We start from the raw sequence: 26,773 nt of genomic DNA, 5'->3' as shown, positions 1-26,773 counted from the left end.
GATCATTTCGCGATATTGCCATATTTTTGCTGAAAGGATTTAGTAGAGAAAATCGACGATAAAGTTCGCAACTTTTGCTCGCTGATAAAAAAAAGCCTTGCCTGTAGCGGAAGTAGCGTGACGTCACAGGAGCTAGTATTCCTCACAATTCCCCGTTGTTTACAATGGAGCGAGAGAGATTCGGACCGAGAAAGTGATGATTACCCCATTAATTTGAGCGAGGATGAAAGATTCGTAGATGAGGAACGTTACAGTGAAGGACTTGAGAGGCAGTGATGGACGTATCTTTTTTCGCTCTGACCGTAACTTAGGTACAAGCTGGCTCATTGGATTCCACACTCTCCTTTTTCTATTGTGGATCACGGATTTGTATTTTAAACCACCTGGGATACTATATCCTCTTGAAAATGAGAGTCGAGAACGCGAAATGGACATTCAGTGCCTTTTATCTCCACGACAATACATCAGGGAAATGCTTTAGCTACGAGCTAACGTGATAGCATCGTGCTTTAACTGCATATAGAAACAAAAAAATAAACCACTGACTGGAAGGATAGATAGAAAATCAACAATACTATTAAACCGTGGACATGTAAATACACGGTTAATGCTTTCCAGGCTGGCGAAGGTTAACAATGCTGTGCTAACGACGCCATTGAAGCTAACTTAGCAACTTAGCAACTGGACCTCACAGAGTTATGCTAAAAACATTAGCTCTCCACCTACGCCAGCCAGCCCTCATTTGCTCATCAACACCCGTGCTCACCTGCGTTCCAGCGATCGGCAGAGGGACGAAGGACTTCACCCGATGCGTTTGGCGGCCCGGAGACGTAGGAAGTCAAGGTGAGGTCGCCGGCTAGCGCGGCTAGCGCTCCAACAAAGTCCTCCTGGTTGTGTTGCTGTAGTCCGCTGCTAATACACCGATCCCACCTACAACTGTCTTCTTTGCAGCCTTCATTGTTCATTAAACAAATTGCAAAAGATGTCCAGAATACTGTGGAATTATGAAATGAAAACAGAGCTTTTTGTATAGGATTCTACGGGGTACCATAACTTCTGTTACTCTGACTTCGTCACGCGCATACGTCATCATACCGCGACGTTTCAGCCGGATATTTCCCGGGAAGTTTTAAAAGTCACTTTATAAGTTAACCCGGCCGTATTGGCATGTGTTGCAATGTTAAGATTTCATCATTGATATATAAACTATCAGACTGCGTGGTCGGTAGTAGTGGCTTTCAGTAGGCCTTTAAGCAACTAAAACAATAATATATATTAAATAATACATTAAAATATAAAAAATGAAGGCAAATTGAGCCACAATAACTTAACAGCACCATAGGCTCAGTAGGCAGAGATTACAAAGGAAAATAACAAGTTAGCCTTTACGCAAACCATAAACTCTGATAGGTGTGGTCTGCACCTGGGAACACTTCTGATTGGTGTTTTTATGCATGCGTGTGTGTGTGTGTGTGTGTGTGTGTGTGTGTGTGTGTGTGTGTGTGTGTGTGTCTATAAGGCTGCAGTGCGTTAATAAAGGTCCCCACACGATATACATTTGACAGTGATTCATAGCAGGGAAGCTAACATCAGCCTACGGTGACAGCCAAAATATCTACTAACGTTACTTACCGCCATGTGCTTCCTGAAATTTGACGTTGAGTTCATGTAAGCTGAAATGTCCACTTGTTTGGGGAGACCCATATGACAACGCATTACATAACTGTTTTTTTGTTGTCTGAAGCGTGAACATCGATTTTATGTGAGGCCGGGGGTGTTTGTGTTCGTTGTTGTCTCCGCCATTGTTGTTGTTGTTTGCCGCTGAAACTTTATGTGCAGTTAATCATGTGACCGCCTGGCTCTGTTTGATTGGTGAAACGGAGTCAAACGTCACCAGTGACTGCATTTGATTGGTGAAACGGAGTCAAACGTCACCAGTGACTGCATTTGATTGGTGAAACGGAGTCAAACGTCACCAGTGACTGCATTTGATTGGTGAAACGGAGTCAAACGTCACCAGTGACTGCATTTGATTGGTGAAACGCAGGCATGCGATAGATCCTACTTTGAAGGTCTGTCTGACAAACCAAAACAAACAAAGCGTGCATTAACAGATCGATAAAAATCAGTAGCGAGTAGCGAGCTGAATGTAGATAAATGGAGCGGAGTAAAAGTAGCGTTTCTTCTCCATAAATATACTCAAGTAAAAGTAAAAGTATGTTGCATTAAAACTACTCTTAGAAGTACAATTTATCCCAAAAGTTACTGAAGTAGATGTAACAGAGTAAATGTAGCGCGTTACTACCCACCTCTGCAAAGGACCCTGCCTCTGGCATAGAAGGAGAATGAGTTTAGACCTTTGTTAGATGGGAATCTGGGTTTAACGTGGTTAGTGGAGCTCCCCCTGGTGTTGTGGTTATGGCGGTCATTTACGTTAAGGAAGTAGTTTGACATGTACTTCGGTATCAGGGAGGTGTAGCGGATTTTATAGACTAGGCTCAGTGCAAGTTGTTTAACTCTGTCCTCCACCCTGAGCCAGCCCACTTTAGAGAAGTGGGTAGGAGTGAGGTGTGATCTGGGGTGGAGGTCTAGAAGTAATCTGACTAGCTTGTTCTGGGATGTTTGGAGTCTAGATTTGAGGGTTTTGGAGGTGCTAGGGTACCAGGAGGTGCATGCGTAATCGGAAAAGGGTTGAACGAGAGTTCCTGCTAGAATCTTCAAGGTGCTTTTGTTGACCAGAGAGGAGATTCTATAGAGAAATCTTGTTCGTTGGTTGACCTTGTTGATTACCTTGGTTGCCATTTTATCACAGGAAAGATTAGCCTCTAGAATGGATCCTAGGTAGGTGACCTCATCTTTCCTGGTGATAACAATATCACCCACTTTAATAGTGAATTAAGTCACTGACTTTCTAGATGTTTGCCTTCTTTGGAGATTTGTCACTTTTTGCCTCAACTCCTTGTTGTTATTTAGTTTTGCAGTGTAAGGTAGAGAAGTGGCAGGTGACGTCCCGTCAGTGTTTCAGCAGGAGATTGTCATGATCCAGCAGAGTGGAGCGATCACTCAGCAGAGCCAAATGTGGATCTGACTTGCCTTTTTCAGGAGCTCCTTGACTATGCGCCATTTCGGGATAATTTGAGAGGTAATCAATCACAATCAAGTCCTTATTTCCATCCAAATTGAACAAGTCCGTCCCAACTTTCTGCCAAAGCTCACACTGGAAGACAAATAGTCATTTTCTCCCACCTCGTCTGTAAGAGTTCCATTTAAAAAGGTTGCTTTTGCGGGTTTGTTCGGCTTACGGCCATACTACCCTGAACACGCCCGATCTCGTCCGATCTCGGAAGCTAAGCAGGGTCGGGCCTGGTTAGTACTTGGATGGGAGACCGCCTGGGAATACCAGGTGCTGTAAGCTTTTACACTCACGCCAGAGGGCGCTGTTGCTCACTAAAAAAGCAATGCTTTTCATTTCACTTTCAGTTCATTTTACCCTAACATGACTAATATTTATCCATCTTTGGCCTGTTTTTGCCATCTTACTCGGCTACAAAAACACGTCATGTTATAAATTCACCAGTCAAGGACTTTTGAGCGCTGATAGTCCGTCAATATGTTCAACACTGAGTGATATGTGTTATGTTTCCCGTGCAAACATATGTACGACAACTATTGGATTATTCACAAAACGTCTTTAATGCCGTCAGGTAGGACATCAGCTAATGACACACATAGACATGTTCTAAGGGTACGCAGCATGGAGCGCTACTGCCTACTGGCGCTGACGAGACGCAGGGCCGCCATATTGGAGTGGTGGTCCGCTCCACTCAGTGCAATTCATTTGGCAGGAGCAATGAACTGTCAGCGCATTTAATTCATTTTACTTCACTGAATACCACTGATTTTCACCCCCTTTTTTGTCATACATGTAGCTATGATAAAGGACACATGTTTTATTATCCATTGTTTGCTTAACAGTAATAGAATATTCTTATATGCTATAAATGACCAGACGTCCGAGATCAAAACTGGGAATATAATCCCAGAGAAGGGGAAAAAAACGGTCAGCTATTTTTAAGTTGAAGAAACAATATGATTAGGTTATATATACATGTGTATATCCTACATAAAATTGGGTTGGAAAGCTAGACAAAATTTAGACTTGTATAATACTGTATAGCCACTGTCCATCTGATTGTCTAGTTAGCTAACACATATTACCCCCCCTACACAATCTGGACTGTGGTCCTAACTTTTACCCCTGTTGGCTTTTACAATCTTTATCTTCATCATTTATTTCAACTTTGTTATTCAAGTATGACATTTTTTAATTTAATGAATTTCATTGACAAGCAATTCTATTATGGTCATACTCTTGTTTGCTAGCGGATACGATTTCAGTACTATTGAAGATCTTTGCTCCTTCTCAACTCTGTGGTAATATTCTGTTCACAAAATACAACCAATAGTATGTTAATCTTAAATCTCACTTGTGAAAAGTAATCCCCCGATTCCTATTCTCAACAGTCCGCTCATTTGAGCAGGAAAACGCTGAACACCATCTTTGTTTTCTACCTGTCAACTGTCAGTTTAGGCTGCTCATCACCACTTCAAGATGGCGGCCCAATTTCTCGCGTCACAGCAGCCAATGCTGCGTCTACTTATAAGATGTCTTTGATGACCCACACCTGCTGCTTTGTTCTTCGCTGTATATGTACTAAAGCACTCACATGATCTTAGCCTGCCACTTAGTGGCTCCATTGTGTACAACAACTAAATTCCAAATGTATATAAAATCCAATTAAACTTAAATTCTAAAACAAAAAGGTATGAATGACGCTACGAAAAAGCACTTCAAATATCAAGTGAATTTGGGATTTTAGGTCACATGACAAGGAATCTTTTGAAAATAAACCATGATTTTTAATATCATAATTTTTTTAAAAATTGTATTTCAAAATAAAAGGGTGTGCGTTATACTAAAATGTTATCCCTACTAATATTAAGTAGTCTCAATGACATGGAGACTATTGAAAACAATCCTTATTTTTTTATATTAAAAATGGATACAAATGCTGAAATGAGGAAAGAACGGGCGTGCACGATATTAAGAAGGTAGGACTATTTATTTGAGCTCCTTTTAGATGAATCAGTGTTTTGATGTAAAAGATGTGGATTTGTCAAGACAATAGTAATTTGTTGACGGTCCCTAAGCATGAAGCAGAGTTGAGAGCGGCACCTCTCCTGCAATCTCCCCGCAGCATGAGAGAGCAGTGTGGGCACAGTGAGGGGGAGCTTCCGCTGGAGCTCCGGAGGCAAATATCCACCGTGAATGCAACTTGACCGCCGTAGCAAAGGAGGACAACAATCACACATGAGTGTACGCATGCGCGCCAGGCTGTAAGACAAATAGTCATTTTCTCCCACCTCGTCTGTAAGAGTTCCATTTAAAAAGGTTGCTTTTACAGGTTTGTTCGGCTTACGGCCATACTACCCTGAACACGCCCGATCTCGTCCGATCTCGGAAGCTAAGCAGGGTCGGGCCTGGTTAGTACTTGGATGGGAGACCGCCTGGGAATACCAGGTGCTGTAAGCTTTTACTCACGCCAGAGGGCGCTGTTGCTCACTAAAAAAGCAATGCTTTTTATTTCACTTTCAGTTCCTTTTACCCTAACATGACTAATATTTATCCATCTTTGGCCTGTTTTTGCCATCTTACCCGGCTACAAAAACACGTCATGTTATAAATTCACCAGTCAAGGACTTTTGAGCGCTGATAGTCCGTCAATATGTTCAACACTGAGTGATATGTGTTATGTTTCCCGTGCAAACATATGTAGGACAACTATTGGATTATTCACAAAACGTCTTTAATGCCGTCAGGTAGGACATCAGCTAATGACACACATAGACATGTTCTAAGGGTACGCAGCATGGAGCGCTACTGACTACTGGCGCTGACGAGACGCGGGGCCGCCATATTGGAGTGGTGATCCGCTCCACTCAGTGCAATTCATTTGGCAGGAGCAATGAACTGTCAGCGCATTTAATTCATCTTACCTCACTGAATACCACTGATTTTCACCCCCTTTTTTGTCATACATGTAGCTATGATAAAGGACACATGTTTTATTATCCATTGTTTGCTTAACAGTAATAGAATATTCTTATATGCTATAAATGACCAGACGTCCGAGATCAAAACTGGGAATATAATCCCAGAGAAGGGGAAAAAAACGGTCAGCTATTTTTAAGTTGAAGAAACAATATGATTAAGTTATATATACATGTGTATATCCTACATAAAAATTGGGTTGGAAAGCTTGACAAAATTTAGACTTGTATAATACTGTATAGCCACTGTCCATCTGATTGTCTAGTTAGCTAACACATATTACCCCCCCTACACAATCTGGACTGTGGTCCTAACTTTTACCCCTGTTGGCTTTTACAATCTTTATCTTGTGGCTTGTGGCTTGTACAGCCCTTTGAGACACTTGTGATTTAGGGCTATATAAATAAACATTGATTGATTGATTGATTATCTTCATCATTTATTTAAACTTTGTTATTCAAGTATGACATTTTTAAATTTAATGAAATTCATTGACAAGCAATTCTATTATGGTCATACTCTTGTTTGCTAGCGGATCCGATTTCAGTACTATTGAAGATCTTTGCTCCTTCTCAACTCTGTGGTAATATTCTGTTCACAAAATACAACCAATAGTATGTTAATGTTAAATCTCACTTGTGAAAAGTAATCCCCCGATTCCTATTTTCAACAGTCCGCTCTTTTGAGCAGGAAAAGGCTGAACACCATCTTTGTTTTCTACCTGTCAACTGTCAGTTTAGGCTGCTCATCACCACTTCAAGATGGCGGCCCAATTTCTCGCGTCACAGCAGCCAATGCTGCGTTTACTTATAATATGTCTTTGATGACACACACCTGCTGCTTTGTTCTTCGCTATATATGTACTAAAGCACTCACATGATCCTAGCCTGCCATCTAGTGGCTCTATTGTGTACAACAATTAAATTCCAAATGTATATAAAATCCAATTAAACTTAAATTCTAAAACAAAAAGGTATGAATGACGCTACAAAAAAAGCACTTCAAATATCAAGTGAATTTGGGATTTTAGGTCACATGACCAGGAATCTTTTGAATATAAACCATGATTTTTAATATAATTATTTTATTAATTTTTTTTTTAAATAAAGTTCTATTTCAAAATAAAAGGGTGTGCGTTATACTAAAATGTTATCCCTACTAATATTAAGTACCGTATTTCCTTGAATAGCCGCAGGGGCGCTAATTAATTTAAAACCTCCTGTCCCTCCGGCGTTTACCGGAAGCCTGCGGGATGGCCGTGCATGCGCTAATTATTTTAAAACCTCTTCTCACTCCGGCGTTTACCAAAAGGAATGCGGTAAATTTAGGCGTGCGCTTTGAGTGTGATGTAAGCATACCATCATGAAAAGCACATTTAATAAAAAAAACGTTAATATGGTCTTACCTGTACTTATAAATGGAGTCCATTTGCAGCTCCTTCTGACCAAAAGCATCGATAACTTGTTTATAGAAGTCTTCCTTATTTTCTTTCTTCCGTTTTAAAAGTCTCTCTGTCTCGATGGAGATATTCCTTTAATTATTACCTCTTGTTTCGATTCAAAGTCCAGTTTAGAAAACTGTTTTATTTTAGATACCGGTATGTAATCCTCCATGTTAAAAGTTCAGGCAAGAGGAAAAAAAAGAGACGATCTGTTGCTGCGTGTTGTCACTTCTTCTGCAGTACCGGAAGTCGCAAGAAGGATCACTAGCGCCCTCTACCACCAGGAGGCGGGAGTCATTTAATGACTCATACCGTATTTGACACACGCAGCTACGGTGTATTAATAAAACATAGCTGCTTACTGTTCTTTTTAGCATACCGTACCGGTATTCAATAGCTTGGACCTTAAATCCTACTGAATAGCTCTTTATCTTTTTTCCTTTGTGCGATTGCAAACTACTGAAATCAGCTTCCTCCATTTTGAAAATGAGGACAGGTAAATCGTCACTCGTGACGTAACGAATTTGACCCGGCGGAAGTTCTAGACATATGCTAAATATTTTGCGAAACGAGTTTGACCCGACGAAAATTATAGACATCCGATAATAAAATTAATATTTTGCGAAACGAATTTGATCCGGCGTTAATAATGAACTGGCGATAAGGCCAAGCATGCGTTAATTATTTATAGAAACGAGTTTGACCCGGCAGTAATTCTAGACGTGCAAATACTATATTCCCTGCGCCAATTCAAGGAAATACGGTAGTCTCAATGACATGGAGACTATTGAAAACAATCCTTATTTTTTATATTAAAAATGGATATAAATGCTGAAATGAGGAAAGAACGGGCATGCACGATATTAAGAAGGTAGGACTATTTATTTGAGCTCCTCTTAGATGAATCAGTGTTTTGATGTAAAAGATGTGGATTTGTCAAGACAATAGTAATTTGTTGACGGTCCCTAAGCATGAAGCAGAGTTGAGAGCGGCACCTCTCCTGCAATCTCCCCGCAGCATGAGAGAGCAGTGTGGGCACAGTGAGGGGGAGCTTCCGCTGGAGCTCCGGAGGCAAATATCCACCGTGAATGCAACTTGACCGCCGTAGCAAAGGAAGACAACAATCACACATGAGTGTACGCATGCGCGCCAGGCTGTAAGACAAATAGTCATTTTCTCCCACCTCGTCTGTAAGAGTTCCATTTAAAAAGGTTGCTTTTGCATGTTTGTTCGGCTTACGGCCATACTACCCTGAACACGCCCGATCTCGTCCGATCTCGGAAGCTAAGCAGGGTCGGGCCTGGTTAGTACTTGGATGGGAGACCGCCTGGGAATACCAGGTGCTGTAAGCTTTTACACTCACGCCAGAGGGCGCTGTTTCTTCTTATAAGTAGACGCAGCATTGGCTGCTGTGACGCGAGAATTGGGCGGCCATCTTGAAGTGGTGATGAGGAGCCGGCGAGCAGCCTAAACTGACAGGTAGAAAACAAAGATGCTAAACTGACAGTTGACAGGTAGAAAACAAAGATGGTGTTCAGCGTTTTCCTGCTCAAATGAGCGGACTGTTGAAAATAGGAATCGGGGGATTACTTTTCACAAGTAAGATTTAAACCCTAACATTTTTTTTCCCAAAAAAAACGATGCGCAAATATAAAAACCATTTTTTCAATAAAAAAAAAAACATTTGCAACTATAAATACAATTTATTTCAATAAAAAAACAATTCGCAAGTGTAAAAACAATTTTCTTTTGTTAAAATTTTGTTTTGCAAGAATAAAAACAATTTTCTTCAATTAAAAAAAATATTCGCAATTATAAAATAATTTTCTTAAGTTTGAAAAAATATTTGAAAGTATAAAACCAAATTTTTCAATAAAAAATATTTGCAACTATAAAAATATTTTTTTAAATTAAAAACAATGGTCTGTACTTGAATTTTATTTTGTAAGAATAAAAAATATTTTCTTCAATGAAAGAAATATTTTCTTCAATGAAAAAAATATTCTCAATTATAAAAACAATTTTCTTGAATTAAAAATATTATTTTCACGTATGAATAAAAGTTTTCTTTTATTTGCCTATTTATTTACCTTAACCCTAACCCTAAGGTGGAGGACAAAAGATTTAACCCTAACCCTAATACTTTCTTAACAGTATAATTGTAACCAGGAATAAGTCTTCAAGTAACAATATTCAAATACTAACATTGTTGGGTAAGACAGAATTTGGTTTTATTCTGAATCCAGTGAAACAGATTGGTGGTTTTAGCTGATAGAAAGACTTTCAGGTGTTTATATATGTTTATGTTGAAGTATTTGGCAGACGCTTTTATCCAAAGCTACATACATAAAAAATACATATAAAACAATGACTGTAAACATGATCATTTAAGGGAATAATGTAATACAAAATATCAATACAAAGTGTCAAGACAGAATAAACTCTCTGCTGCTGCAGCAACAGAGGTACAGTCTATAGATATCTAATGTATTCATACATTGTTTATGTAGCATGTATATATAACCTAATCATATTGTTTCTTCAACTTAAAAATAACTGACCGTTTTTTTCCCCCTTCTCTGGGATTATATTCCCAGTTTTGATCTGGTCACTTATAGCATATAAGAATATTCTATTACTGTTAAGCAAACTATGAATAATAAATCATGTGTCCTTTATCATAGCTACATGTATGACAAAAAAGGGGGTGAAAATCAGTGGTATTCAGTGAGGTAAGATGAATTAAATGCGCTGACAGTTCATTGCTCCTGCCAAATGAAGTAGAGGCGGATCACCACTCCAAGATGGCGGCCCCGCGTCTCGTCAGCGCCAGTAGCGCTCCATGCTGCGTCTACTGGCAATATACTGTGTGTGTATATATATATATATATATATATATATATATATATATATATATATATATATATATATATATATATATATATATATATATTAGGGCTGCAACTAACGATTAATTTGATAATCGATTAATCTGTTGATTATTACTTCGATTAATCGATTAATAATCAGATAAAAGAGACAAACTACATTTCTATCCTTTCCAGTATTTTATTGAAAAAAAACAGCATACTGGCACCATACTTATTTTGATTATTGTTTCTCAGCTGTTTGTACATGTTGCAGTTTATAAATAAAGGTTTATTTAAAAAAAACAAAAACAAAAAAAAACAACATTTTTTTTTTTTTTTTTTAAAGCCTCTGCACATGCGCATAGCATAGATCCAACGAATCGATGACTAAATTAATCGGCAACTATTTTTATAATCGATTTTAATCGATTAGTTGTTGCAGCCCTAATATATATATATATATATGTATATATATATATATATATATATATATATATATATATATATATATATATATATATATATATATATATATATATATATATATATATAGTTATACATATTTACACACACACATATGTGTATATATATACATATATATATATATATATATATATATATATATATATATATATATATATATATATATATATATATATATATATATATATATATATATATATATATATATATATATATATATATATATATATATATATATATATATATATATATATATATATATGTATACATACATATATACCAGGGGTCACCAACGCGGTGCCCGCGGGCACCAGGTCGCCCGTAAGGATCAGATGAGTCGCCCGCGGGCCTGTTCTAAAAAATTTTAAAAAAAAATAAAAATAATTTTTTTTTTATTTTTATTTTTTTATTTTATTTTTAAAAATTAAATCTACATAGAAAAAACACAAGATACATTTTCAATCAGTGCATCAACCCAAACAACCTCCCCCATGCACACTCATCCACACCCACTCACACAAAAGGGGTTATTTCTTTCTGCTACCAATATTTCGGTTCCCACAACATAGACAACACATCTGCAAGGGACACAGTCCCTGAAGCACACATGATTGTATAGGCTGCTGGTCCACTAACATTTTCATTAATTACTATTTTTTATGTAATTATTTTTATATTGTTTTACTTTCTTTTTTATCCAAGAAAATGTTTTTTATATATTTATCTTATTTTATTTTATTTCTTAAAAAAGGGCCTTATCTTCAACAGACCAGGTTGTCAATGAAATTAGATTTGTTTAAAGGTTTTTTTTAAACCAGGCCCAGTCCAGATAATGTCCAAGTCGGACTCAGCAACACACACCTTCATTCATGTACACAGAAACAAATTAGGGAACACAACAGATTGCATATAATTTATAAACAAAATTACATTTTCAAAATAAGCATTTATGTACAGTCCAGATTATTTCCAGGTCACTCAAATTAGGGAACACAACAACAGATATCATATAATCTATAAACATAATTATACTTTCAAAATAAGCCTTTGAGGACTTCTCATCTTTTTTTTAATGTTTTTTGGCATCATTATCGTTTTCAACCATGTAACTTTCTAAAGTTAGAAAATACTGAATAAATGTTTGAAAGAAAGTAATAATAAGTGAATATCTGTTTTTGCCCTTAAAAATAAACATTTTACCGAGTACTATAATTAAATTGACTAAATCATGATTGTCAATGAACTCTCCTAAAATAACAGAAACCACATTAAGCTTCATAAACAAACCAATCCTTAAACACATTTTTTCAACTTCCACCCAAAACAAAGACACAATATGACAATACCAAAACAAATGCAGGGTGGATTCAGGCTCCTGACAACAAAATCGGCAATCATCTGACTCTGTCATATTCCATAATTTTAACATTTTCCCTGTGGGTAAGAAGTTATAAATAATTTTAATTTGAAAATAACAATTTTGCACATTAATAGTGGTTTTATAGATTAGTTTGAATATGGCATCCCATGGCAACGGGCAGTCAAAAAAGTCCTCCCATTTTCCATTTGTGTTGTATGAGGCAGCCTTCAAAGATTTCTTTATTAAATAAAAATTATATATTTTTCTATTTATTTTAGTTCCTTTTTGCCAACTAGAATTTCTTATTAGAGGTTTACAAACTAATAATTTAGTAGTTCCATAATTAATTATTTGTTTCCATCTTTTCCCCATTACTCCAGTTAGTTGATAAAATGAAAAGCTTGAGCAAGCATCACCATACATAGCTCTAAATTCATCATACTTCATCATTTTACCATTCTCATTGATAATATCATTGACAAAAATGATTCCTCTTTCAAACATATTTTTCCAAAAGAAAGGCTTTTCATCTATTACAATATTAGAGTTCATCCATATTAACTGCTGCAAGATATCGTCTCTTTTTTCTGGCACATAAAATTGAAAACACCACTATGAGTGGATTGTTTCCTTTATGAACCCCGCCATGTTTCCCAGCAGACTCTCTGGGAGGGGATCACTTGTAAAAAAGGATACCATTTCTTTTGATACAGTACATGTTTTTTGTCCAACAGGACATTTGTGTACCACTCAATGTTTAAATACATCTTTGGAACAATTGATGCTTTTAAAGACAGACACATAGCTTCAAGGTTGAGAAGTTTCAGGCCCCCATATTCATACTCTTTGTACAAAACCTTCCTTTTAATCTTTTCTGGTTTGCCGTTCCAGACAAAATCGAAGACCCTCCGCTCATAAATCTTAAAAAAGTTTTGTGATGGAGCTGGTAATGACAAAAACAAATAAATAAATTGAGGAATAATTAACGAGTTGGCAATAGACATTTTACCATACAAGTTTAGGGATTTCCCTTTCCATAATTGCATAATTTTGTCCAGCTTTCTTAGTCGATTATCATAATTTACTGAGCCTAGATCTTCCAGATTTTCTGGGACAACAACACCAAGTATGTTAACTGGTCCATCTGTCCACAAAACAGGCACTTTGCATTCCATTCGAAAGGACGTTCCCTTTAGATTTCCGATCCTTAACATTTTACATTTATCATAATTAAGCTTAAGGCCAGATTGCTGTGAAAATATGTCCAAAAGATTAAGAAGGTTCCGCAAACAATGAGGAAAAATCTTATCTTTGTGAATCAGCCTTTTCTGACATGAACTTCATCAAGAACAAACACAGAACACGCCTCACTGATGCACATCTGCAAGACTCACTCAGAGTTGCAGTGTCAAGTTACACACCAGAGTACAACAAACTAGTTAACAGCATGCAATGCCAGGCTTCCCACTAACTGACAAAGAAACAGATAACAGATTTGGTGTCCAGTTCAAAGTGTGACATGATTTAAAAATTTGAGAGTTATTATTTGTACAAACATGGTGCAAAGTAATTCATGATTTGTTAAAAAATGTTAGTGGCTAACTAGTTAAAATGGGATATTGTGATTTCACAAGACTGTCTTAGAAGTGATCATTTGAAAATGTTCAATTTGAAAAATGTGCACTTAGAGAAAATATAAAAATAAAGTGTTGCATATTGATATTTATCTGTTTCTATATATATTTATTGTGAGAAATCATTAAGATGATCAGTGTTTCCACAAAGATAAATATCATTAATTATTAATAATAACAGAGTTAAAGGTAAATTGAGCAAATTGGCTACTTCTGGCAATTTATTTAAGTGTGTATCTAACTGGTAGCCCTTCGCATTAATCAGTACCCAAGAAGTAGCTCTTGCTTTCAAAAAGGTTGGTGACCCCTGGTCTATAGCCTAGCTAGCTATTTTCGAAAACCGGACAACGAGAGGATACCAAAGGCAGCGTTAAGATGGACACCACCGGGAAAACGTAAGCCAGGGCGGCCAAAGAACACCTGGCGAAGAACAGTTGAAGGGGAGCTGAAAGAGATGAAGCTTACATGGGGCGAGGCACAGCAGCGAGATGAATGGCGTCGAGTCGTCGAAGCCTTATTTCCCATCCGGGAAGAAGAGGATTAAGTTAAGTAAGTAATATACTATATAGTCTATAGCCTAGCTAGCTATTTTCGAAAACCGGTTTCGTTATACACTAACACTTGATCTTGTTGTTGATAACTTCCGCGTCTCTTTCTTAGTAGCGCGCAGGCTAAGCTAACTAGCAAGCTAAGCTAAGCCTGAGAAGCTTTAAAGTTCACTGAGACGAGTCTGACGCAAATAATACATTTTCGTTTTTTCACACGATATGTGGATAAGTAAAAATGCGTAAATGAAGGATTTAACGCCGACTTCCAAGCCACAACGCTCGTTAAATGCTTTTTCTGTCAATGCTGTGTTCGCTGTGAGCTGCTTTGTTTTCAACGAATTCCCGGTTGCTAGGGGATTGGTAGGCGGAAGTGACGTAGGTCCGCCCTCACCAGGCCTGGCCCTAACCAATCTGGCGCCCTAGGCAAGATTTTAGGTGGCGCCCCCCCACATCGGCAGTGAAGTGTATATACTCACAAGAAACCGAATAGCTTTGTCTTTGCCCTTTTTTTTTACTTAAAGAAAGCAAATTAACATATTATATGAGAATGTTATGTTATGATTATCTTTAACCGAATCACAGTAGTGCTCAAATGAAAAAACAGCATTCCCTCTCATGTGATATTGCTTAATTAACATTAATGATGTGCACTTTAACAACTAGGCTTACAACTATACCTAATATATAAAGGGGTGGAAAAGTGACTATTACCTGCAGAGCAAACATTAGCTAACCAGAAGGCAATAACAATGTCAACAAAAAACACCTGCTTAAAAGATCTAAAACAAATGTCCCTGAGGAATGTAAGGTGGGAGTACTGTAATTACCTAACGTTACATTATTATTTTCCATAACAATTAGCCCCCTCCACAATATTAACCCGACGTTAAAACAGAACTAGCTATTTATTGATTAGCAATTGCCGAATCATGTAACATTAGCTTAATGCTAAAAAGCCAGGTTACTATCAAGACAAATAATTTCATGTAGGCTAACGTTACCTACCTGCTACCTCTGTCTTTTTCTCGTTTATCCTCTTCTTTTCTCTTTTTTCTTCCCTGGGCACCTGACAGTTTTGGCCGTTTTGACATCTTGTGTTGATTTTTTTATGTGGTGACGTCCAAAAAGAGTCATACGGGAAGGGAGGGGGCGCACCGTGCGGGGGGAGGGGGGGCGCAATGCTGTGGGAAATAATATTTCTATTAAATAGGCTTTACTTTGCATTTTAATTAACGTGGGATTATTTTTTGTATTTAGAAATAATAGTACCAACTTTTTTTTTCTTTTTCTCCAACATTTGTGGCACTGGCGTGGCGCCCCCTGATGGACGGCGCCCTTAGCATTTGCCTATACGGCCTATGCCACGGGCCGGCCCTGGCCCTCACCCATAAACAACCAAACAATCACAGTGGCATGAAATATAATGCTACCTGCAAAACAGTGCAAATTGTGAGACTGTGAGTCCACTTGGGTCACGGGATTATCTAAATAACACATCAACAATCACCAATTAGTTTACACAGTAAAAGTGTGTTATTGTCTTCAAAATATCACTCTAAGATACAGTTTTGGTCAATACCAATTAGCGAACCTTTTTATGTGTACTTTACAAAGTACTAATCAAAATATAAACAGTCAATATTCACTAATTAGTAAACAATCCCGGACAATGCAAAAACGTGTCTCGCCAGTTGGAAGGCTTCACAGTTCTGAGCACTTCCCGCAGGTAACCGTACATACCACTTCTCGCCAGCAACAGGCGCTGTTGCAACACTTCATTCATAATTTAATCAAGCATAATGAACGTCTGTTTCTACACCGTTACATATATACATGTATGTGTGTGTGTAAATATGTATAACTAATATATGTATATATATGTAGCCGAGTTAAATTTTATTTTATTTTAATTTTGGTCAATTATTCACATCATTTTTTGTTGTGAACTTCCCCAAAAGTGTTTGTCATTGTAAATAGGTTCCACTCTATTATTTTCCGTGACATACCTTTTTGTTTCCCTGGGGGCTGATTTGGCGTCGCACCTTTGTGACCAGCTTCAGTGAGCACTGACGCTCGAGCTGGTAAGTCACGTTTATGTCTCTCTCCCTTTGTTGTTTTATCAACTTTTTTGGTTGTCGCTTTTAAAAGTGTTTAGTGGGAATGCGCTCTGTCTTGTGACTTGTTGGTGTGAATGCGTGTTGAATTCCCGAATGGTTGTTGAATTGTTGAAAAAAAAAGGAACTTTTGTATGCTAAAGGATGTGTGGATTAGCTTGATTAGCTTACTGCTAGCGGCAGTTGCTGCGGGGTCTCCTGTCTCCTGAGTGTGTGCAGGGGTCAGGGGCTCTGCTGTGTGGACATCTTGTGTGCCGCTCTAGCATTAATATGAGTGTGGATTTTTGTCTTTATTCTTTAGTGGAGAGAGATTCTGTTTGCCGTGGACTGTGTGTGACGCCCTGTTTTTGTTTTGTTTTTCAAAAAAAGGTATGCCTGTTATGAGTTTTTTTTGGCATAGTTTATTGTATAAAAAATATAAAAATCATTGATGTGGGTGGGAAAGATGAGGTGTATTGCTGCACATTTAAGGATCCTTTTTCTTAATATATATTGTTATTTGCTGAAGTATATATTTTATATAATGTGTTTTAATTTATTTCAGACTATTTTATGCTTTATTTACCTTTATTATTATTATTATTATTATTTCCATTTCCACATTTAAACATATATAATTGAATTGAGTGAGCACTGACGCTCGGAGCTGGTGAATAAATCCCCATGATTCAACTCCGGTGTGTGCGCCTCACTAAGAAGATACACGACGCAGAACAGTGACTGTTTATATATATATATATATATATATATATATATATATATATATATATATATATATATATATATATATATATATACACTACCGTTCAAAAGTTTGGGGTCACCCAAACAATTTTGTGGAATAGCCTTCATTTCTAAGAACAAGAATAGACTGTCGAGTTTCAGATGAAAGTTCTCTTTTTCTGGCCATTTTGAGCGTTTAATTGACCCCACAAATGTGATGCTCCAGAAACTCAATCTGCTCAAAGGAAGGTCAGTTTTGTAGCTTCTGTAACGAGCTAAACTGTTTTCAGATGTGTGAACATGATTGCACAAGGGTTTTCTAATCATCAATTAGCCTTCTGAGCCAATGAGCAAACACAATGTACCATTAGAACTAGGGATGTCCGATAATGGCTTTTTGCCGATATGCCGATATTGTCCAACTCTTTAACTACCGATACCGATATCAACCGATACCGATATCAACCGATATATACAGTCGTGGAATTAACACATTATTATGCCTAATTTGGACAACCAGGTATGGTGAAGATAAGGTACTTTTTAAAAAAATGAATCAAATAAAATAAGATAAATAAATTAAAAACATTTTCTTGAATAAAAAAGAAAGTAAAACAATATAAAAACAGTTACATAGAAACTAGTAATTAATGAAAATTTGTAAAATTAACTGTTAAAGGTTAGTATTATTAGTGGACCAGCAGCACGCACAATCATGTGTGCTTACGGACTGTATCCCTTGCAGACTGTATTGATATATAATGTAGGAACCAGAATATTAATAACAGAAAGAAACAACCCTTTTGTGTGAATGAGTGTAAATGGGGGAGGGAGGTTTTTTGGGTTGGTGCACTAATTGTAAGTGTATCTTGTGTTTTTTATGTGGATTTAATAAAATAAAAAAAACCAAAAAAAAACCCCGATACTGATAATAAAAAAACCGATACCGATAATTTCCGATATTACATTTTAACGCATTTATCGGCCGATAATATCGGCAGACCGATATTATCGGACATCTCTAATTAGAACACTGGAGTGATCGTTGCTGGAAATGGGCCTCTATACACCTATGTAGATATTGCACCAAAAACCAGACATTTGCAGCTAGAATAGTCATTTACCACATTAGCAATGTATAGAGTGTGTTTCTTTAAAGTTAAGACAAGTTTAAAGTTATCTTCATTGAAAAGTACAGTGCTTTTCCTTCAATAATAAGGACATTTCAATGTGACCCCAAACTTTTGAACGGTAGTGTATATATACACATATGTGTGTATAGATATATATATATATATATATATATATATATATATATATATATATATATATATATATATATACACATATATGTGTGTGTAAATATGTATAACTATATATATATATATATATATATATATATATATATATATATATATATATATATATATATATATATATATATAGTTATATATATATACACACACACAGTATATTGCCAGTAGACGCAGCATGGAGCGCTACTGGCGCTGACGAGACGCGGGGCCGCCATCTTGGAGTGGTGATCTGCCTCTACTTCATTTGGCAGGAGCAATGAACTGTCAGCGCATTTAATTCATCTTACCTCACTGAATACCACTGATTTTCACCCCCTTTTTTGTCATACATGTAGCTATGATAAAGGACACATGATTTATTATTCATAGTTTGCTTAACAGTAATAGAATATTCTTATATGCTATAAGTGACCAGATCAAAACTGGGAATATAATCCCAGAGAAGGGGGAAAAAAACTGTCAGCTATTTTTAAATTGAAGAAACAATATAATTAGGTTATATATACATGCTACATAAACAATGTATGAATACATTAGATATCTATAGACTGTACCTCTGTTGCTGCAGCAGCAGAGAGTTTATTCTGTCTTGACACTTTGTATTGATATTTTGTATTACATTATTCCCTTAAATGATCATGTTTACAGTCATTGTTTTATATGTATTTTTTATGTTTGTCGCTTTGGATAAAAGCGTCTGCCAAATACTTCAACATAAACATATATAAACACCTGAAAGTCTTTCTATCAGCTAAAACCACCAATCTGTTTCACTGGATTCAGAATAAAACCAAATTCTGTCTTACCCAACAATGTTAGTATTTGAATATTGTTACTTGAAGACTTATTCCTGGTTACAATTATACTGTTAAGAAAGTATTAGGGTTAGGGTTAGATCTTTTGTCCTCCACCTTAGGGTTAGAGTTAGGGGTTAGGGTTAGGGTAAATAAATAGGCCAGGGGTCACCAACCTTTTTGAAACCAAGAGCTACTTCTTGGGTACTGATTAATGCGAAGGGCTACCAGTTAGATACACACTTAAATAAATTGCCATAAGTAGCCAATTTGCTCAATTTACCTTTAACTCTGTTATTATTAATAATTAATGATATTTATCTTTGTGGAAACACTGATCATCTTAATGATTTCTCACAATAAATATATATAGAAACAGATAAATATCAATATGCAACACTTTATTTTTATATTTTCTCTAAGTGCACATTTTTCAAATTGAACATTTTCAAATGATCACTTCTAAGACAGTCTTGTGAAATCACAATATCCCATTTTAACTAGCTAGCCACTAACATTTTTTAACAAATCATGAATTACTTTGCACCATGTTTGTACAAATAATAACTCATGTAAAATACAAAAGTAAACTCTCAAATTTTTAAATCATGTCACACTTTGAACTGGACACCAAATCTGTTATCTGTTTCTTTGTCAGTTAGTGGGAAGCCTGGCATTGCATGCTGTTAACTAGTGTGTTGTACTCTGGTGTGTAACTTGACACTGCAACTCTGAGTGAGTCTTGCAGATGTGCATCAGTGAGGCGTGTTCTGTGTTTGTTCTTGATGAAGTTCATGTCAGAAAAGGCTGATTCACAAAGATAAGATTTTTCCTCATTGTTTGCGGAACCTTCTTAATCTTTTGGACATATTTTCACAGCAATCTGGCCTTAAGCTTAATTATGATAAATGTAAAATGTTAAGGATCGGAAATCTAAAGGGAACGTCCTTTCGAATGGAATGCAAAGTGCCTGTTTTGTGGACAGATGGACCAGTTAACATACTTGGTGTTGTTGTCCCAGAAAATCTGGAAGATCTAGGCTCAGTAAATTATGATAATCGACTAAGAAAGCTGGACAAAATTATGCAAATATGGAAAGGGAAATCCCTAACCTTGTATGGTAAAATGTCTATTGCCAACTCGTTAATTATTCCTCAATTTATTTATTTGTTTTTGTCATTACCAGCTCCATCACAAAACTTTTTTAAGATTTATGAGCGGAGGGTCTTCGATTTTGTCTGGAACGGCAAACCAGAAAAGATTAAAAGAAAGGTTTTGTACAAAGAGTATGAATATGGGGGCCTGAAACTTCTCAACCTTGAAGCTATGTGTCTGTCTTTAAAAGCATAAATTGTTCCAAAGATGTATTTAAACATTGAGTGGTACACAAATGTCCTGTTGGACAAAAAACATGCACTGTATCAAAAGAAATTGTATCCTTTTTTACAAGTGATCCCCTCCCAGAGAGTCTGCTGGGAAACATGGGGTTCATAAAGGAAACAATCCACTCATAGTGGTGTTTTCAATTTTATGTGCCAGAAAAAAGAGACAATATTTTGCAGCAGTTAATATGGATGAACTCTAATATTGTAATAGATGAAAAGCCTTTCTTTTGGAAAAATATGTTTGAAAGAGGAATCATTTTTGTCAATGATATTATCAATGAGAATGGTAAAATTATGAAGTATGATGAATTTAGAGCTATGTATGGTGATGTTTGCTCAAGCTTTTCATTTTATCAACTAACTGGAGTAATTGGGAAAAGATGGAAACAAATAATTAATTATGGAACTACTAAATTATTAGTTTGTAAACCTCCTAATAAGAAATTCTAGTTGGCAAAAAGGAACTAAAATAAATAGAAAAATATATAATTTTTATTTAATAAAGAAATCTTTGAAGGCTGCCTCATACAACACAAATGGAAAATGGGAGGACTTTTTTGACTGCCCGTTGCCATGGGATGCCATATTCAAACTAATCTATAAAACCACTATCGATGTGCAAAATCGTTATTTTCAAATTAAAATTATTTATAACTTCTTACCCACAGGGAAAATGTTAAAATTATGGAATATGACAGAGTCAGATGATTGCCGATTTTGTTGTCAGGAGCCTGAATCCACCCTGCATTTGTTTTGGTATTGTCATATTGTGTCTTTGTTTTGGGTGGAAGTTGAAAAAATGTGTTTAAGGATTGGTTTGTTTATGAAGCTTAATGTGGTTTCTGTTATTTTAGGAGAGTTCATTGACAATCATGATTTAGTCAATTTAATTATAGTACTTGGTAAAAGGTTTATTTTTAAGGGCAAAAACAGATATTCACTTAGTATTACTTTCTTTAAAACATTTATTCAGTATTTTCTAACTTTAGAAAGTTACATGGTTGAAAACGATAATGATGCCAAAAAACATTTAAAAAAAGATGAGAAGTCCTCAAAGGCTTATTTTGAAAGTATAATTATGTTTATAGATTATATGATATCTGTTGTTGTGTTCCCTAATTTGAGTGACCTGGAAATAATCTGGACTGTACATAAATGCTTATTTTGAAAATGTAATTTTGTTTATAAATTATATGCAATCTGTTGTGTTCCCTAATTTTTTTCTGTGTACATAAATGAAGGTGTGTGTTGCTGAGTCCGACTTGAACATTATCTGGACTGGGCCTGGTTTAAAAAAAACCTTTAAACAAATCTAATATCATTGACAACCTGGTCTGTTGAAGATAAGGCCCTTTTTTTAAAAATAAAATAAAATAAGATAAATAAATAAAAAACATTTTCTTGGATAAAAAAGAAAGTAAAACAATATAAAAATAATTACATAAAAAATAGTAATTAATGAAAATGTTCGTGGACCAGCAGCCTATACAATCATGTGTGCTTCAGGGACTGTGTCCCTTGCAGATGGGTTGTCTATGTTATGGGAACCGAAATATTGGTAGCAGAAAGAAATAACCCCTTTTGTGTGAGTGGGTGTGGAGGAGTGTGCATGGGGGAGGTTGTTTGGGTTGATGCACTGATTGAAAATGTATCTTGTGTTTTTTCTATGTAGATTTAATTTTAAAAAATAAAATAAAAAAATAATTAAAAAAAAAAAAAAATTTTTTTTACAACAGGCCCGCGGGTGACTCATCTGGTCCTTACGGGCGACCTGGTGCCCGCGGGCACCGCGTTGGTGACCCCTGCTATAGACTATATAGTATATACCGCATGTTATTTTTGTACAACAACAACTTCAGCTGTCGAACGTTATAAGGTACAAATTCAACAAGTACAACATTAGCACGGACGTATAGCCAAGTTGTGGTTAAGAAGGTGGATTTTTGTTCCTTATATTTACCAGAAACGAAGTGATCCGAACACACGACCCGGGACTTTGGGGGACTCCAGTGAGAACCGTCCTCGTTTTCCCAGTGTAAAGCTGCGAGCCATTTGTCTCGTCTCTGTGGGCTTTTATCACGCTTTGGCAGAACAAAATACAACCTTTGTTTTCCCTGTTTCCAGTTGTGGTTAGCACAACCAAAAACAACACCGTTTTTCGGCATTTTGGAGGCAGAATGACGGGTTTAACCAGCGTAGGTCGACAGGTTAAAGAGTAATGGCAACGGTTTGTTTTCAACGCCAGTCTGGTTGCTATGGCTCGAAGAACCCGTATGTAGCTCAGTTGCCCGGATGTCGGCCCTCACCCATATAGCTGTCCTCACCTATTATTATGATACAGCGTGCCTGCCCAATCACGTCATAACTGTAGAATGATCGAGGGCGAGTTCTTGGTTTCTTATGTGGGTTTATTGTTAGGCAGTTTCATTAACGTCCTCCCAGCGCGGTAACACACAACAACAGCGGTCACGTTTTCCTCTACCGTAAAGCAGTTCGTCTGCCGTAAACTGCAATGTTGTGACACTCTTAAACAGGACAATACTGCCATCTACTGGAAAGCCTCCAGAACACTGAAATTCAAGTATTTCCTTTTATTAATGTGTATAATAAAATAAATAAATATATATATATATATATATATATATATATATATATATATATATATATATATATATATATATATATATATATATATATATATATTAGGGATGTCCGATAATGGCTTTTTGCGATATCCAATATGCCGATATTGTCCAACTCTTTAATTACCGATACCGATATCAACCGATATATACAGTCGTGGAATTAACACATTATTATGCCTAATTTGGACAACCATGTATGGTGAAGATAAGGTACTTTTTCAAAAAATGAATCAAATAAAATAAGATAAATAAATTAAAAAAAAATTCTTGAATAAAAAAGAAAGTAAAACAATATAAAAACAGTTACATAGAAACTAGTAATGAATGAAAATTTGTAAAATTAACTGTTAAAGGTTAGTACTATTAGTGGAGCAGCAGCACGCACAATCATGTGTGCTTACGGACTGTATCCCTTGCAGACTGTATTGATATATATTGATATATAATGTAGGAAGCAGAATATTAATAACAGAAAGAAACAACCCTTTTGTGTGAATGAGTGTAAATGGGGGAGGGAGGTTTTTTGGGTTGGTGCACTAATTGTAAGTGTATCTTGTGTTTTTTATGTGGATTTAATAAAAAAAAACAAAAAACAAAACAAAAAAACCCAAAAACGATACTGATAATAAAAAAACCGATACCGATAATTTCCGATATTACATTTTAACGCATTTATCGGCCGATAATATCGGCAGACCGATATTATCGGACATCTCTAATATATATATATATACACAAAATACTTGAGTTGGTGAATTCTAGCTTAAATATATTCCCCTCTTAACCACGCCCCCAACCACGACCCCGGCAGGCAGTGTTGCCCTGTTTGAGACTGTCACAGCATTGCTGTTTACGGCAGATGACGTGCTTTACGGTAGGACAAAAACGTGACTGTTGTTGTTGCTGTGTGATGTTGCCGCACTGGGTAGACGTTCATGAAAACTGCCTACAATTAAACCCACCTAATGAAACAAAGAACTCGCCCTCGATCATTCACATGGGTAACAACATTTAACTATGTATTTTTTTTTCTGAATCGGTTCAACCGCCACCCGCCCGAATCTATTTAAAATCTATTTTTTTCGTCATACAACCGCCCGACCCGCGGTTTACCCGCGGACTCCGCGGGTGTACCCGCTAACCGCGCATCTCTAATATATATATATATATATATATATATTAGGGCTGCAACTAACGATTAATTTGATAATCGATTAATCTGTCGATTATTACTTCGATTAATCGATTAATAATCGGATAAAAGAGACAAACTACATTTCTATCCTATCCGGTATTTTATTGGAAAAAAAACAGCATACTGGCACCATACTTATTTTAATTATTGTTTCTCAGCTGTTTGTAAATGTTGCAGTTTATAAATAAAGGTTTAGTAAAAAAAAAAAAAAAATTTTTTTTTTTTTTTAAAATTTAAAAAAAACAAAAACAAAAAAACTCTGCGCATGCGCATAGCATAGATCCAACGAATCGATGACTAAATTAATCGGCAACTATTTTAATAATCGATTTTAATCGATTTAATCGATTAGTTGTTGCAGCCCTAATGTATATATATATATATATATATACATACAGACATATATATATATATATATATATATATATATATATATATATATATATATATATATATATATATATATATATATATATATATATATATATATATATATATATATATATATATATATATATATATATATACGGTATATATAAAACCAAAAATTCATTTCCATATATGATTTTCAATTGATATCATATTTGACACGTCCAGCTTTATGTTGTTGCATTTGTGTAAAGTTGTTGTGTTGTGGCTTGATGTTATTTTGTAGCTTTTGTCAACGTGCCTTGGTTGGAAGTTGTTGTGTTGTCGCTGAAAGTTGTGTTGTAGCGTTTGCAATTGTTGTACTCTCTCTCTGCCAGTGTACACACATTTTAATGTACTTTTTTTTTTTTTTTACATATTTAAAGTTTTTTTCCTAAATAATTAACGTAATAATTAATTTCCCTGATGACTCATAATTTTTTTTAAATTAATTTGGATTATTTTAGTATTGATTTTGTACTTTTTTGTTGGCAGGAATGGCCAGGTGTGAGTACGAGGGTTTGTGACCCCCAAATTAAAAGGCCGAGGTCCAAAGTGAGGTAAATATTGGTTTTAATGAGCAAACATCAGCCAAGGAACTGACATTGGTCTGCGGAGAGAGACGGGATCTATAAAGCACAATGCACACGTGTGTGGGGGGGGGGGACATATTTATCTGTTACACAAGGCGCCCCCTACAGTGGGAGCAGGAGAATCTAGAGAACATACAGATCAGGATCCAAGTCTACGGTACAAAAACTTAGCAGCAATATGTTAAAACACCAAAGGCTAACAAAGTAGTTCCATTTAGAAAAAGTCACAGTATTTGTTAAAAAGGTAGAAAGAGTTGTAGGCGAGGTCCAGGGCAACACTGTGGCCCAGACCTCGTGTACAAACGTGACAAAAATATACACCTCAAAATCATCTTGTTAGTTCGGCTATCTTGACAGGTTATGTCTTTTTAATACAAAAATAAGGACAAATATAAATTAATATATATTAAAAGAATCAGGGGGCGGAGCTACTTAAAAAGTACAGGTATTTATAAATACTCGTGACTGGGGAGTATATGTAGTGAACCTGCAGGTAACGTAGAGGAAGAACTCGTACAGGTGAGCATGGAGGGAAAAGACTGACAAAACACACCAACGCTCATGTTTTTCAGCACCATTCACTATTTTCTTCAATTAGAAAAACAATTTGCAAGTATAAAAACATTTTTCTTCAATTAAAAATGAGATTTGCAAGTAAAAAAAATATTTTTTTTTAAAATGAAAAAAACCCTGATTTGTAAGCAAAAAAAAAAAATGTTCTTCAATTAAAAATGAGATTCGCAAGTTAAAAAACTTTTTCGATTAATAAAACGATTCGCAAGTGTAAAAACAATTTTAATAAAACAATTGATTAAAAATGAGATTCGCAAGTAAAAAAAATTAACTGAAAATAAAAAAGATTTGCAAGTAAAAAAAACGTTTTTTTTCTTCATATAAAATGAGATTCGCAAGACATTTTCAATGAAAACGAAATCGCAAGTAAAATATTTTTAAAAAAAATGAAAAAACGATTTGTAAGCAAAAAAAAATATTTTCTTCAATTAAAAATGAGATTCGCAAGTTAAAAAACTTTTTCGATTAATAAAACGATTCGCAAGTGTAAAAACAATTTTAATAAAACAATTGATTAAAAATGAGATTCGCAAGTAAAAAAAATGAATTTTTTATGAAAAAAAGATTCGCAAGGCAAAT

General features: G+C 35.7%; 1 long non-coding RNA gene and 3 other non-coding genes across 4 annotated transcripts; all 4 read left to right on the top strand.

The window, feature by feature from the left end:
• The first annotated feature begins 3,296 nt into the window (after positions 1-3,296).
• Positions 3,297-3,415, top strand: LOC133634340 (5S ribosomal RNA). The gene has a single exon (XR_009821963.1). It is a non-coding gene; the product is annotated as a 5S ribosomal RNA (ribosomal RNA).
• A 2,059-nt stretch (positions 3,416-5,474) lies between these two features.
• On the top strand, positions 5,475-5,593 carry LOC133634328 (5S ribosomal RNA). The gene has a single exon (XR_009821952.1). It is a non-coding gene; the product is annotated as a 5S ribosomal RNA (ribosomal RNA).
• A 3,193-nt stretch (positions 5,594-8,786) lies between these two features.
• LOC133634317 (5S ribosomal RNA) lies at positions 8,787-8,905 on the top strand. Its single transcript, XR_009821941.1, has one exon. It is a non-coding gene; the product is annotated as a 5S ribosomal RNA (ribosomal RNA).
• Positions 8,906-16,416: 7,511 nt separating this feature from the next.
• LOC133633683 (uncharacterized) lies at positions 16,417-26,439 on the top strand. The gene is made up of 2 exons (XR_009821809.1): positions 16,417-16,529; positions 25,524-26,439. It is a non-coding gene; the product is annotated as an uncharacterized LOC133633683 (long non-coding RNA).
• The last annotated feature ends 334 nt before the right edge of the window (positions 26,440-26,773 follow it).

The sequence above is a fragment of the Entelurus aequoreus genome, linkage group LG18 (genome assembly GCF_033978785.1).
Source record: "Entelurus aequoreus isolate RoL-2023_Sb linkage group LG18, RoL_Eaeq_v1.1, whole genome shotgun sequence".
In the NCBI taxonomy this organism is placed as follows: domain Eukaryota; kingdom Metazoa; phylum Chordata; class Actinopteri; order Syngnathiformes; family Syngnathidae; genus Entelurus; species Entelurus aequoreus.
This window is presented reverse-complemented; position numbering and strand designations above follow the sequence as displayed.